Source organism: Oncorhynchus mykiss, chromosome 15 (genome assembly GCF_057628025.1).
Source record: "Oncorhynchus mykiss isolate SJ-2025 chromosome 15, ASM5762802v1, whole genome shotgun sequence".
NCBI lineage: Eukaryota > Metazoa > Chordata > Actinopteri > Salmoniformes > Salmonidae > Oncorhynchus > Oncorhynchus mykiss.
Genome location: NC_143036.1, coordinates 44,940,369 through 44,956,482, shown reverse-complemented (window position 1 = coordinate 44,956,482; position 16,114 = coordinate 44,940,369). Strand labels below are relative to the sequence as shown.

The 16,114-nt window shown below is 40.5% G+C and overlaps 1 long non-coding RNA gene across 1 annotated transcript; it reads left to right on the top strand.

The window, feature by feature from the left end:
- Positions 1 to 6,261: 6,261 nt before the first annotated feature.
- Positions 6,262 to 15,074, top strand: LOC110490078 (uncharacterized). The gene is made up of 3 exons (XR_002468652.3): positions 6,262 to 6,598; positions 7,626 to 7,789; positions 13,152 to 15,074. It is a non-coding gene; the product is annotated as an uncharacterized LOC110490078 (long non-coding RNA).
- The last annotated feature ends 1,040 nt before the right edge of the window (positions 15,075 to 16,114 follow it).

The following is a 16,114-nucleotide window of genomic DNA, read 5'->3' as shown; positions in this document are numbered from 1 at the left end:
TAACTCAAACCTCTAGTTTGCAATTGGTCCCTGTGCTTAATTGTTTCAATATGACTTTTCACTGCCTACATTACAATGTTTAACTTATCCTCACTCCTACAATTGACTTGGCATGTACTACTGCAATCCAGATGCGCTGACCAGCTTTATGATGGCGTTCTTAGCAAAATAAGTCCAGCGACATGTTCAAAGGGTGAGGAGGAGAAAACCAGTGCGTAAAGTCCAGATCAAACTACAAGTGTATTTCCATGTGTGTGAACACTGGAATTAGAAAGCATGGAAGTGACCCAAGAGATGACTGGCAGCGAGCATCAACAGCTTAATGCGTCAAACTAGGTAAGAATGCTGAGCAATGCCTGTAAAATAAGCTTATAAATGGTGTGAGTCGTTTGAGATTACTTAGTCTGATCTTATGCTATCTAAATATGTAGTTTAAAATGTATTGGTCTGAAACTAAGGTTTCAGTCGAATAGGCTATACGTTAAACAATTGCACCCTACCTGTTTTTGATTGTGTATTCAGACCCCTTTTTCCACGTTCTGTTACGTTCTAGCCTTATTCTAAAATGGATTAAAACATTTTCCTCATCTGAACACAACCAATAATGAGAAAGCGAAAACATGTTTTTGTCAATGTTTGCAAAATTATTTTTAAAAAACATAATTATTCAGACCCATTGCTACTGTATGAGGCTCCGGTGAATCCTGTTTCCGTTGCTCATCCTTGATGTTTCTACAACTTGATTGGAGTACACCTGTAGTAAATTCAATGATTGGACATGATTTAGGAAAGTACACACCTGTCTATATATTTTTACCTTTATTTAACTAGGTAAGTCAGTGAAGAACAAATTCTTATTTTCAATGACGGCCTAGAACGACAGATTTGTACCTTATCAGTTCGGGGGTTTGAATTTGCAACCTTCCAGTTACTAGTCCAAAGCTCTAACCACTAGGCTACCCTGCCGCCCCTATATAAGGTCCAACAGTTGACAGTGCATGTGAGAGCAAAATCCAAGCTATGAGGTTGAAGGAATTTTCTGTCGAGCTCGGAGACCGGATTGTGTTGAGGCACAGATCTGGGGAAGGGTACCAAAACATTTCTGCAGCATTGAAGGTCCCCAAGAACACAGTGGCCTCCATCATTCTTAAATGGAAGAAGCTTGGAACCACCAAGACTCTTCCTTGAGCTGGCCGCCCAGCTAAACTGAGCAATCGGGGGACAAGGGCCTTGGTCAGGGAGGTGACAAAGAACCCGATGGTCACTCCCGAGTTCCTCTGTGGAGATAGGAGAACCTTCCAGAAGGACAACCATCTTTGCAGCACTCTACCAATCAGGCCTTTATGGTAGTGGCCAGACGGAAGACACTCCTCCGTAAAAGGCACATGATAGCCCGCTTGGCATCTAAAGGACTCTTGGGATGTTTTTCAGTGGAAGGGACTGGAAGACCAATAATGATCAAGGGAAAGATTAACAGAGCAAAGTACTCAGATCCTTGATGAAAGCCTGCTGCCAAGCACTCAGGACCTCAGACTGGAGTGAAGGTTCACCTTCCAACAGGACAACGACCCTAAGCACGCAGCCAAGACAACGCAGGAGTGGCTTAGTTAGGATAAGTCTCTGAATGTCCTTGTGGCCCAGCCAGAGCCCAGACTTGAACCCGATCGAACATCTCTGGTGTGACCTGAAAATAGCTGTGCAGCAATGGTCCCCATGCAATCTGACAGAGCTTGAGAGGATATTTAGAAAATAATGGGAGAAAGTCTCCAAATACAGGTTTGCCAAGCTTGTAGCATTATACCCAAGAAGACTCGAGGCTGTAGTTGCTGCCAAATGTGCTTCAACAAAGTACTGAATAAAGGGTCTGAATACTTAAGTAAATGTGATATTTCAGCAAACATTTTTAAACCTGTTTTTGCATTGTCATTTTGGGGTATTGTTTGTGTGTAGATTGATGGGAAAAACTTTTTAATCCATTAAAGAATAAGGCTGTAACATAACAAAATGTGGATAAAGTCTAGGTCTGAATACATTAATTGTTTAGTGCAGGCAGGCACTGTGACTACCATAGGGCCAACCTGGTCTCAGCATTTCGTATTCTGTTAGTAAATCCAAGTAACTCCTTTTAGTATGTTACATTTGGCCAAAAAAAAACAAAAGGAGGGTGGTTGGTCAGGACGTGTGTAAGGTCGGGTTCGATGGGCGGGCGTATAGCGCAAAGCTCTAGCAACCCAAAGGATAAGTTTGAATCTGACTACTTTTTGCAATTTTTCAACTACTTGTTAGAGACTTTGTAACTACTTAGGTTAGGGTTAGCTAACATGCTAAACTTACCCCTAGCCAGGGTTGGGTGGTTTACTTTCTAAATGTAATCCATTAGTTACTGTTCATTTGACAGGTAAATAGTAACGATCTGATTGTTACTTTTAGAATACAAAAATATACAGTACCAGTCAAAAGTTTGGACACCTACACATTCAAGTTTTTTTTTTTTTTTTTACTATTTAGTGAAGACAAATGATGAAATAACACATGGAATCATGTAGTAACCAAACTCATGGCTTGGTTTTTGCTCTGACATGCACTGTCAACTGTGGGACCTTATATAGACAGGTGTGTGCCTTTCCAAATCATGTCCAATCAATTGAATTTACCACAGGTGGTAAATCAAGTTGTGGAAATATCAAGGAGATCAATGGAAACAGGATGCATTGGAACTCATTGCAAAGGGTCTGAATACTTATGTAAATAAGGTATTTCTTTTTTTAATTTTTAATTTTATTTTTTTATCTTCAACTTTTGCTTTGTCATCATGTGTAGATTTGAGAGAAATATTTAATTTTAGAATAAGGCTGTCATGTAAAAAGTCAAGCGGTCTGAATACTTCCCCTCATGAATGTGAGAGGAGTACATACATTCTAGCGGTTTATAAAGACTTTAGCTTGTCTCGTTCTTTCTACGTAAGTGTTCCCTTGAAATCATGTTCCTTGAGTTTCAGCCCAGCCTGCCTAGGCTACAGTGCATTCAGAAAGTATTCAGACCACTTTACTTTTTCCACATGTTGGTACTTTACAGCCTTATTCTAAAATTGATTAAATTGTTTTTTCTCTCCCATCAATCTACACACTACCCCATAATGACAAAGCAAAAACAGCTTTTTAGAATTTGCTGAAATCTTCAAAGTATCCACCCTTTGTCTTGATGACTGCTTTGCACAGTCTTTGCATTCTCTCAACCAGCTTCATGAGGTAGTCACCTAGAATGCATTTCAATGAACAGGTGTGCCTTAAGTTAATTTGTGGAATTTCTTTCCTTAATGCCTTTGAGCCAAACAGTTGTTTTGTGACAAGGTAGGGGTGGTATACAGGAGATTGCCTATTTGGTAAAAGACCAAGTCCATATTATGGCAAGAACAGCTCAAATAAGTAAAGAGAAATTACAGTACATTAATAAGACATGAAGGTCAGTCAATCCGGAAAATGTCAAGAACTTTGAAAGTTTCTTCAAGTGCTGTCGCAAAAACCATTAAGCACTATGAAGAAACTGGCTCTCATAAGGACCGCCACAGGAAAGGAAGACTCAAATGTACTTCTGCTGCAGAGCATAAGTTAGTTTCCATCCTCAGAAATTGCAGCCCAAATAAATGCTTCAGAGTTCAATTAACAGACATCTCAACATCAACTGTTCAGAGTAGACTGTGAATCAGGCCTTCATGGTCGAATTGCTGCAAAGAAACCACAACTAAAGGACGACAAGAATAGACTTCCTTGGGCCAAGAAACACGAGCAATGGACATTAGACCGGAGGAAATCTGTCCTTTGGTCTGATTAGTTCAAATTTGAAATGTTTGGATTCAACTGCCTTGTCTTTGTGAGATGCAGAGTAGGTGAATTAATTATCTCTGTGTGTAGTTCCCACCGTGAAGCATGGAGTTGGTGTGATGGTGCTTTGCTGGTGGCTACTTTGAAGAATCTCATAAAATATATTTAGATTTGTTTAACACTTTGTTTGATTGCTACATGATTCCAAATGTGTTCATAGTTTTGCTATCCACTATTATTCAACAATTCAGAAAATAGAAATAAAGAAAAACCCTTTAATGAGTAGGTGTGTCCAAACTTAACTGGTACTGTAGGTTACCAATTTAATGACATCTATTGTTAGTTTACATAGCTGGCCATATATATATATATACACACTGCTCAAAAAAATAAAGGGAACACTTAAACAACACTGTAACTCCAAGTCAATCACACTTCTGTGAAATCAAACTGTCCACTTTGGAAGCAACACTGATTGACAAATTTCACATGCTGTTGTGCAAATGGAATAGACAACAGCTGGAAATTATAGGCATTTAGCAAGACACCCCCAATAAAGGAGTGGTTCTGCAGGTGGTGACCACAGACCACTTCTCAGTTCCTATGCTTCCTGGCTGATGTTTTGGTCACTTTTGAATGCTGGCGGTGCTTTCACTCTAGCGGTATCATGAGACGGAGTCTACAACCCACACAAGTGGCTCAAGTAGTGCAGCTAATCCAGGATGGAACATCAATGCGAGCTATGGCAAGAAGGTTTGCTGTATCTGCCACCAACATCACGTTGCACCACAGACTGTCCAGGAGTTGGCGGATGCTTTAGTCCAGGTCTGGGAGGAGATCCCTCAGGAGACCATCCGCCACCTCATCAGGAGCATGCCCAGGCGTTGTCGGGAGGTCATACACACTACTGAGCCTCATTTTGACTTGTTTTAAAAGGACATTACATCGAAGTTGGATCAGTCTGTAGTGTGGTTTTCCACTTTAATTTTGAGTGTGACTCCAAATCCAGACCTCCATGGGTTGATAAATTTGATTTCCATTGATCATTTTTGTGTGATTTTGTTGTCAGCAACATTCAACTATGTAAAGAAAAAAGTATTCAATAAGAATATTTCATTCATTCAGATCTAGGATGTTTTATTTTAGTGTATATACAAACAGCAGTGTATATACAAATGTTTGTGTTATATGTTACTTTATGGGTTGGCTTCTAATATGATTAAATTATATGTTTATATTAAAAACCAAAGTCTTACAGAATTCCTGTCATTCCAATAAATGTTATACCCCTTTATCGTCAAGAATATGACTTGGAAATATGGATAGGTGAACTGTTTTAGCTGAGCATAACCCCAAATCTAAGGATTTATTAGCCAGCCCTAATCTTTTGTTTGATTGTATTGTCATGGAGGACTGATTGGAATCATTGATTCAAGTTGAAAAATAAACGCAATTTACATATGAAAAATGAGGACCCTATGCTTCATTTGCTACAGGCCTATTGTTTACCTTTTTGTTGACACTTTGACATCTGGATCATTTGCAGCTGTTTAAAGGGCAAATCCACAGATTGAAATAATAACAAAATTGTCACTTGCATCTGTTTTGGTAAAAAGCTGAGGGATGGGCCTGGAGAAATGTCACCACTCTCAGATGAATAGACAGAGCTATGGATGCCAGGACTGACCATCCATGATAAACATTATTGTTTTAACCATGTTATGAGGCTATACAGTGTTTGTTTACATTTACAAACATTGGAGAAAAACAAATTTATATTTTGGGTTCTCATGGAGTGTGACAGTTGAACTAAGCTCATGAGGCATTTATAAGTTATATTATTCAATATTCTTCAAGAATCAATGTATGTATATATATATATATATATATATATATATATATATATAAAGTGGATGTAGAAACTACAGATTGGTCATCTAAGTCTATCAAAAGTCAGCGAGTTTGAACATGTGTCCATTAGGCCTGTATTTTTATCAGCATCAATTAGATTGAGCGATAATAAAAGCCCCAATTTTATTCCGTAGGCTGGGATCCGCACTATGCAGCTGTTGCAAAAGCGTATTTTTCACTGGTTTCAAAAACAATGACTGATACGCAGCTTAAACTTCTTGAATTCAACTATTAATGGGATTAAAACCACATTTTAGATTTGTGAACAGCCATCCACAACAACCACAATCTGCAAGGGGCAAATAGCTGAATGAGAGCGCAGCAGTGTGATTTACCTACATAACAATATTACATGCTGGGAGTTGGTAGGACATAAGGGGAATCAAAAGGAACATGCCACAATGATATACAATGGCTACCTAGCGAGCTAATATAAATGTTTCAATGGATTCCCATGACTATTAAATTGGAATATGCTGCTTGGTGTGTGTTGCGCACACACATTTTGTGGTCAAGGCCAAATACGCGCGAACCACTGCGTAATTATGCAGCGCACAAGGATCCACATTTTGTGTCAAGGCGACCAACCGATAGAAATGAATTGGCAATCCCGGACAAAAAAATAAAAACATTTGTTGAATGAATATGCTTCTTTAATGTGCCAATGCAGCATCCAGACCACAGTGGCAGAATGAGAACGCATAAACTCTACCTAAAATGTAGCCACCGCTTCCCGTAAATGAATAGTTATTTTTCTTGAACTACATTCCAGCAACACAGCGGCTTCCTCGAAGAGCAGCTTTATAAGTACATTGTTTTTTTTTGTGGCCACTGATCGGGCTCGGCTGGCTGACAAGGAGACGCAGGTATTTGTCAACGAGATTATCCTTTTTTCTCTTTCTCACTACAATATTTTATAATCGGGGGACTATGTTCATATTTTATAGATCGACATTTTGCATACTGACGTTTTAGAAAACCTACACGTTTTGCGCCTAGTACTGAAAGGTTGATTTGTTAATTGCATTAATCGGATTTCGCCAAAGCGGCCATACACTATTCTATGATTTAAGATATGTGAGGATACTTGTTGTGCAACGATGCTCAGGCGGTATAGCACTCAGCCCGGAGCAGTGTACTATGGCACGGGGCTCGTGATGAAATGGTTGTTTTCCCGTTTATAACAGGCTTGTCGAGTTTCCATATAAATACAGAGTAGGACAAATTGATACATCGTGTGACGTCACCATGAAGTTGGCCTTCATAATGTCCTCAAATAATGTTTCAATTAAAATGGCCACATCACCATAATATTGAATCGTCCGATGATGTTCAGTATCCCCCCAACCCTATATATAAAAAATAAAAAAAAGAATCCACAACTCCCTGTACCCTTATGTTTTTGTAATATTTTGGAAGAGGAAGCAGCAGGGAATCTGGCACATGCGCTGCAAAAAGGTTTGGAAATAGATAACCCATTGAAAAATAATTCCCCCTTCTCCGAGTTTACAATTGGCCCCTCTGCAACATCTGTATGTCTTTGGGACAGTATCACTGGTAACGGGTATTGCCACTGCCTCAAATGCACTCTGCATCACCAGTATCATTACTGTGCTATCCAATACATTTGAGCATTTCTGAGTCATCCTTGTCCACTCCCTCACCACATACCAGGCAGCCTAAAAGGCTAATGTATAGCATTGTTCCTGTTCTTAATTGGAAAATATCTTATTTGATGAGGTGCTGACCATTTCAACAAAAACCTGACAAGTGCCTCCAAGCAACCAAACTGAACTTTTATTGTTAATAACAATGCTGATTTTCTATAGTCGTCCATGTTTTCATATATGACACCTTGTCCTGTTGTTCCATATCAATTATTTGAAAACAAAGCACAGCGAGTAAACGTCAGTCAGCTCCTATGTTGGTGAAAGAAGATGAAAGAGCATGATTTGGGAAAGGACTACCTGGTACCTGGGCCTGTGTACCCGGCCGTGCAGAGCAGAGACACTTTACCAGGCTCAGAGGTCACCCCATACGATCTCGCCAAGGTCCAGGTGAGTCTGTGTGGTGTGGTATTTTAATGTTTGTGATTATCTATTATCATAATGGCCAGGTTGAATGACATGTTCAGTTTCCTTCTCATTAGGTCCTATGCTGGTATATGCTTGCTTTCTCTGTGTGTAGGTTTCTTTCTCTGCATAACTCAGTCTGGGTGTGTTTGAGTAATTACAATAAAAGATGATTGATTATTTTGATAAGCACATGCCATTTTGCTAATTTGGTTTCAGCATCCAAGTTGTCAAGCACCCACTGTCTTTTGTATTGCATAAGGGTAATGGGCCTGACGTTGAAACAGTTGTGGGACTGGGAGAGCTGTAGAATTGTGTTGAGTCAGCTAAATATCCTCCCATTCTTCAAATATCACAAGTATTGGCGGTCGAATTGATCCTATTCAGAATGTCATCCTTTCTCAAGCCTAGTTCTGTCACAAGTCTGTGGCACAAGTCCACCCTACTCGAGAACATGATTCATTATTGGATTTTATTGTCATGTCATGAACTGTTATTCATAGTCATCCTATTTTTATTTTTTTAAATGTTGGAAACATTTAGTGGGGCCAGTGGCTCTTCTCGCTCTTTGCAGAGTGGACCACTGTGACAAGGACCTATGGCAGTTCCCTGTTAAAATAGATGAACAGCTGTTCTGTTGCTCCAAGTGCTCAACCCTTTGTTTGTGTTTTTGTCACCCTCCTCCCTCTTCCCCTGTCAGCGTTAGTCAGCAGGATAGGAGAGGGGTTTCTTATTTTTTGTTCCAAGTCCTTTTTTTTCTTCTAAACCTAATTTCCTCAACCACACTAGACTCCTCAACATGTTTGCCAGTATATTATTTGTTATTTTCCATCTCTAGCAGACCCCAGATCCTCCTGCTGCCTGGCTTAATTTGTTTACATAACTTTGGCCCTCCCCCTTACAGCCTCACTGGCAGTAACAGCCTATAGCACGTTTGCTTCCTGTGATGCGGGGGACTATTAGGCGCCGTATTGGCTTGATGGCTGTGTTTGTGCAATGTGAGAATAGAAACGTGAGCAGGGGGTGATTGGGAAGGGGAGGGGCAGGCGCACATGTACTGAGAAGCGCTGTGGAGAAGATCAGAAACAGGCAACTTGCCACCTTCATTCAGACACATTTAAATATAGCCTCTCTTACAAGGTACAGTTTTTTTCCTGACCGGCCATTGCCTGCACTTCAGTATGCCTCTGGACATTGAGGTTATTTAAGCTGGTCTTGCCCCCTCTTTCTAGATCTCCTTGTGCACTTCATGTTAGGCGTATGTTATCAGATTTACAAGAGTGGGTACTGGGTAGGTATTTCCTTGGCTAATGGGCCCTAGACACTTCATCCACTGCTACAACAACATTCTTCAACCCTGTTCCTATTTTATACCAATTAGTTTAAAACATATATATTTTTGTTGTTGTTACTATTGTAAAGTGTCTTCCATTAAAAGGTGCTATATATACAGTGCCTTTGGAAAGTATTCAGACCCCTTGACTTAACACATTGTTAGGTTACAGCCTTACTTAAATGTATTACATTGTTTGTTTTCCCTCAATCTACACACAATACCTTCTAATGAAAAAGCAAAAACTGATTTTGATACATTTTTGCTGAAATATTAGATTTACATAAGTATTCAGACCCTTTACTCAGTACTTTGTTAAAGCACCTTTGGCAGCGATTACAGCCTCGAGTCTTCTTGGGTATGACGCAACAAGCTTGGCACACCTGTATTTGGGGAGTTTCTCCCATTCTTCTCTGCAGATCCTCTCATGCTCTGTCAGGTTGGATCGGGAGCGTTGCTGCACAGTTATTTTCAGGTCTCTCCAGAGATGTTCGATCAGGTTCAAGTCCGGGCTCTCACTGGGCCACTCAAGGTCATTCAGAGACTTGTCCCGAAGCCACTCTTGTGTTGTCTTGGTTGTGTGCTCAGGGGTGTTGTGTTTTGAAGGTGAACCTTTGCCCCAGACTAATGTCCTGAGCGTTCTGGAGAAGGTTTTCATCAAGGATCTCTTGTTCCATTCATCTTTGCCTCGATCCTGACTAGTCTCCCAGTCCCTGCTGCTGAAAAACATCACCACAGCATGATGCTGCCACCACCATACTTCACTGTAGGGATGGTGCCAGGTTTCCTCCAGACGTGAAGCTTGGCATTCAGGCCAAGGAGTTCAATCTTGGTTTCATCAGACCAGAGAATCTTTTCTCATGGTCTGAGATTCTTCAGATGCCTTTTGTCAAACTCCAAGCAAGCTGTCGTGCCTTTTACGTAGGAGTGGCTTCTGTCTGGCTACTCTTCCATAAAGGCCTAATTGGTGGAGTGCTGCAGAGATGGTTGTCCATCTGGATGGTTCTCCACAGAGGAGCTCTGGAGCTCCGTCAGAGTGACCATCGGGTTCTTGGTCACCTCCCTGACCAAGGCCCTTTCCCCCATTAGCTCAGTTTGGACTGGCGGCCAGCTCTAGGAAGAGTCTTGGTGGTTACAAACATCTTCAATTTAAGAATGATGCAGGCCACTGTGTCCTTGGAGACCTTCAATGCTGCAAAAATGTTTTGGTACCCTTCCCCAGATCTGTGCCTCGAAACAATCCTGTTTTGGAGCTCTACGGATATTGTCTTCGACCTCATGGCTTGGTTTTTGCTTTGACATGCACTGTAAACTGTGGGACCTTGTATAGACAGGTGTGTGCCTTTCCAAATCATGTCCAACCAATTGAATTTGCCACAGGTGGACTCCAATCAAGTTCTAGAAAAATCAAGGATGATTGATGGAGACAGGATGCACCTGATATCAATTTCGAGTCTCATAGCAACTGGTCTGACTACTTATGTAAATATATTTCTGTTTTAAATAAATTTGCAAACATTTCTTCACTTGTTTTTTGCTGTGTCATTATGGGGTATTCTGTGTAGATGGATGAGGAAATTGTTTTATTGAATTCATTTTAGAATGAGGCTGGTAACAAAATGTGGGAAAAGTAAATGACATGTTAGCCAAATATTTAAACTCAATTTCATAATTCCTGACATTTAATCAGAGTAAAAATTCCCTGTCTTAGGTCAGGATCACCACTTTATTTTAAGAAAGTGAAATGTCTGAATAAGAGTAAAGAGTGATTTCAGCTTTCATTTATTTAATCACATTCCCAGTGGGTCAGAAGTTTACATACACTCAGTTTGTATTTGGTAGCATTGCCTTTCAATTGTTTAACTTGAGTCAAACATTTTGAGTAACCTTCCACAAGCTTCCCACAATAAGTTGGGTGAATTTTGGCCCATTCCTCCTGACAGAGCTGGTGTAACTGAGTCAGGTTTGTAAGGCCTCCTTGCTCGCACATTATTTTTCAGTTCTGCCCACAACATTTCTATAGGATTGAGGTCAGGGCTTTGTGATGGCCACTCCAATACCTTGACTTTGTTTAAGCCACTTTGCCACAACTTTGGAAGTATGCTTGGGGTCATTTTCCATTTGGAAGATTCGCAACCAAGATTTAACTTCCTGACTGATGTCTTGAGATGTTGCTTCAATATATCCACATAATTTTCCTACCTCATGATGTCATCTATTTTGTGAAGTGCACCAGTCCCTCCTTCAGCAAAGCACCTCACAACATGATGCTGCGACCCCCATGCTTCATGGTTGGGATGGTGTTCTTCGGCTTGCAAGCTTCCCCCTTTTTCCTCCAAACATAACGATGGTCATTATGGCCAAAGAGTTCTATTTTTGTTTCATCAAACCAGAGAACTTTTCTCCAAAAAGTACGATCTTTGTCCCAATGTGCAGTTGCAAACTGTAGTCAGGCTTTTTTATGGTGGTTTTGGAGCAGTGGCTTCTTCCTTGCTGAGCGGCTTGTCAGGTTATGTCGATAGGACTCATTTTACTGTAGATATATATATATATATATATATACACTTTTGTACCTGTTTCCTCCAGCATCTTCACAAGGTCCTTTGCTGTTGTTCTGGGATCGATTTGCACTTTTTGCGCCAAAGTATGTTCATCTCTAGGAGACAGAACGCTTCTCCTTCCTGAGTGGTATGACTTGGTCCCATGGTGTTTATACTTGCGCACTATTGTTTGTACAGATGAACGTGGTATCAGGCATTTGGAATTTGCTTCCAAGGATGGACCAGACATATGGAGGTCTACAAAACAATTCTGAGGTCTTGGCTGATTTCTTTTCGATTTTCCCATATTGTCAAGCAAAGAGGCACTGAGTTTGAAGTTAAGCCTTGAAATACATCCCCAGGTAAACCTCCAATTGACTCAAATTATGTCAATTAGCCTATCAGAAGCTTCTAAAGCCATGACATCATTTTCTGGAATTTCCCAAGCTGTTTAAAGGCACAGTCAACTTAGTGTATGTAAACTTCTGACCCACTAGAATTGTGATACAGTGAATTATAATCTGTCAGTAAACAATTGTTGGAAAAAATGACTTGTGACATGCACAAAGTAGATATCCTAACCGACTTGCCAAAACTATAGTTTGTTTACAAGAAATTTGTGGAGTGGTTGAAAAACGAGTTTTAATGACTCCAACCTAAGTGTATGTAAACTTCCAACTTCAACTGTACTTTCCAAAGTCACTGTGTGGTGTGTGTATATATATATATATATATATTGATATAAATATTGCAGTGGCGGTGCATCACTGCTAAATGCATATAGGGGAAACACTGCAATGTATTATTAATGTAATTTACTAATTAAAGGAATTCAGACTACAGCGTTTGTAAAGGGAAACTCGGGGCAAATCTTGCAAACAATGTATTTGAGTGATTATTATGTACTGTCCTCATATGGCTGACTCCAGCACGTGTGCCTCACGCTCGGCCGAGCTTTTTGTTGTCCTCTTGCTCTACACAATACCATTTTATATAAAATGGTATTGTGTAGAATGCAAACCCATACATCTCAACACAGCCAGCATGCTTCCTCCAATCAGTCTACATTAGAGGGAGCATCAAGTAGCTTGCTGGCTACAGCACCACTGCACCAAGCCCTGTCCCTTCTGCTCCTGCCACAAGTGTTCATCTGCCCAAATATATTTGTGCAGGCGTGGATGTGCCTAAGGGTCAAAAGGGCACAGCATGGAGGCGTTGCTGTGTTGTTTGCAAGATGAAGGCTCCCATCACATGCACCACATGCTCAGTGACCCTCTGCTTTATTTCAGAAAGAGACTGCTATGGTATCTGGCATCAGCAGCAGAATATTGTCTAGAGTTTTGGCAATGTTGGTGGGGTTATATGGCAAAGTGGGTGTGGGCTAGGGTCAGTATGTTATATCTGGAGTACTTTTCCTGTCTTATCCGGTGTCTTGTGTGAATTTAAGTCTGCTCTCTTTTTCTTTCTCTCGGAGGACCTGAGCCCATGGACCATGCTTCAGGACTACCTGCCATGATGACTCCTCGCTGTCCCCAGTCCACCCGGCCTTGCTGCTGTTCCAGTTTCAACTGTTCTGCCTGCGGCTATGGAACCCTAAACTGTTAATTTTTACTCAAGGTGCTGTCCTGTTGCACCCTCTACAACCACTGTGATCTCCACCCGGCACACCCAAAAGAGGACTGGCCACCCCTCATAGCCTGGTTCCTCTCCAGGTTTCTTCCTAGCTTTTTTCCTTTCTAGGGAGTTTTTCCTAGCCACCATGCTTCTACACCTGCATTGCTTGCTGTTTGGGGTTTTAGGCTGGGGCTACAGTGCCTTGCGAAAGTATTCGGCCCCCTTGAACTTTGCGACCTTTTGCCACATTTCAGGCTTCAAACATAAAGATAAAACTGTATTTTTTTGTGAAGAATCAACAACAAGTGGGACACAATCATGAAGTGGAACGACATTTATTGGATATTTCAAACTTTTTTAACAAATCAAAAACTGAAAAATTGGGCGTGCAAAATTATTCAGCCCCCTTAAGTTAATACTTTATAGCGCCACCTTTTGCTGCGATTACAGCTGTAAGTCGCTTGGGGTATGTCTCTATAAGTTTTGCACATCGAGAGACATTTCTTCCCATTCCTACTTGCAAAACAGCTCGAGCTCAGTGAGGTTGGTTGGAGAGCATTTGTGAACAGCAGTTTTCAGTTCTTTCCACAGATTCTCGATTGGATTCAGGTCTGGACTCTGACTTGGCCATTCTAACACCTGGATATGTTTATTTTTGAACCATTCCATTGTAGATTTTGCTTTATGTTTTGGATCATTGTCTTGTTGGAAGACAAATCTCCATCCCAGTCTCAGGTCTTTTGCAGACTCCATCTGGTTTTCTTCCAGAATGGTCCTGTATTTGGCTCCATCCATCTTCCCATCAATTTTAATCATCTTCCCTGTCCCTGCTGAAGAAAAGCAGGCCCAAACCATGATGCTGCCACCACCATGTTTGACAGTGGGGATGGTGTGTTCAGCTGTGTTGCTTTTACGCCAAACATAACGTTTTGCATTGTTGCCAAAAAGTTCAATTTTGGTTTCATCTGACCAGAGCACCTTCTTCCACATGTTTGGTGTGTCTCCCAGGTGGCTTGTGGCAAACTTTAAACGACACTTTTTATGGATATCTTTAAGAAATGGCTTTATTCTTGCCACTCTTCCATAAAGGCCAGATTTGTGCAATATACGACTGATTGTTGTCCTATGGACAGAATCTCCCACCTCAGCTGTAGATCTCTGCAGTTCATCCAGAGTGATCATGGGCCTCTTGGCTGCATCTCTGATCAGTCTTCTCCTTGTATGAGCTGAAAGTTTAGAGGGACGGCCAGGTCTTGGTAGATTTGCAGTGGTCTGATGCTCCTTCCATTTCAATATTATCACTTGCACAGTGCTCCTTGGGATGTTTAAAGCTTGGGAAATCTTTTTGTATCCAAATCCGGCTTTAAACTTCTTCACAACAGTATCTCGGACCTGCCTGGTGTGTTCCTTGTTCTTCATGATGAAAGGTCGCAAAGTTCAAGGGGGCCGAATACTTTCGCAAGGCACTGTATATAAATTGATTTGAGGGGGTGTTAGAATACCATTTTGGTATTTTGTATATAGTTATTTGTTTCAAAATGTATACCTTCACCAATTTGGGTACATTTGGGCTACTTGTGTGGGACACCTGGGGGACTATATGATACATAACATGTAGCACACTAATTTTGGAAGTTATCATTCTGAAACTTTGCACAAGTACTGTTGCCCTCATATCTTTCACTGAAATTGTCCCCATCATCCTATCTGAATGTTTGTTTTATCTTGTTCATTTTAAAGATGACAAAACAAATAAACCATGCGTTTTTTATTTTTATCTAAACCAGATCTATTGTGTTATTCTCCAACATTCAATTCACATTTACAAACTTCAGAGTTTTTACTTTGAAATGGTACCAATAATATGCATATCCTTGGTTCTGTGCCTGAGCTACAGGCTGTTAGATTTGGGTTTGTCTTCAGGCGGAAATTGCACAAAGTAGGGGGAGCTCAAGTATTCAGACCCCTTGGCTCTGTCCACATTTTGTTAGGTTAGCCTTATTCTGAAATGGATTCAATTGTTATTTTCCTCATCTACACACACACACACACACACACACACACACACACACATAATGACAAAGCAAAAACAGGTTTAGAAAATGTTGATAATTTCTTACAAATACAGAAATATCACATAAGTATTCAGACCCTTTACTTTGTTCAAGAACCTTTGGCAGCAATTACAGCCTGGAGTCATCTTGGGAATGGCGCTACAAGCTTGGCACACCTGTATCTCCCCAAGCTTGTAGCATCATATTCAAGAAGACTCAAAGCTGTAATTGCTGCCAAAGGTTCAACAAAGTACAGAGTAAAGGGTCTGAATACTTAAGTAAATGTGATAGCAAATGTAAAATAAAAAAAATCTGCTAACATTTCTAAAAACCTGTTTTTGCTTTGTCATTGTGGGGGTATTGTGTAGATTGATGAGGGAAAAAAAATCAATTTTAGAATAAGGGTGTAACATTAGAAAATGTTTCAAAAGTGAAGGGGTCTGAATACTTTCTGAATACTGTGCGTGTGTGCATATATATATATATATATATACACATACACACACACACACACACACGTCATTTTTCCAACTGTTTACAGACAGATTATTTCACCATCACAATTCCAGTGGGTCAGAAGTTTACATACACTAAATTGACTGTGCCTATAGACAGCTTGGAAAATTCCAGAAAATGATGTTATGTCTTTGGAAGCTTCTGATAGGCTAATTGACATCATTTGAGTCAATTGGAGCTGTATCTGGGGCTGTATTTCAAGACCTACCTTCAAACTCAGTGCCTCTTTGCTTGACATCATGGGAAAATCAAA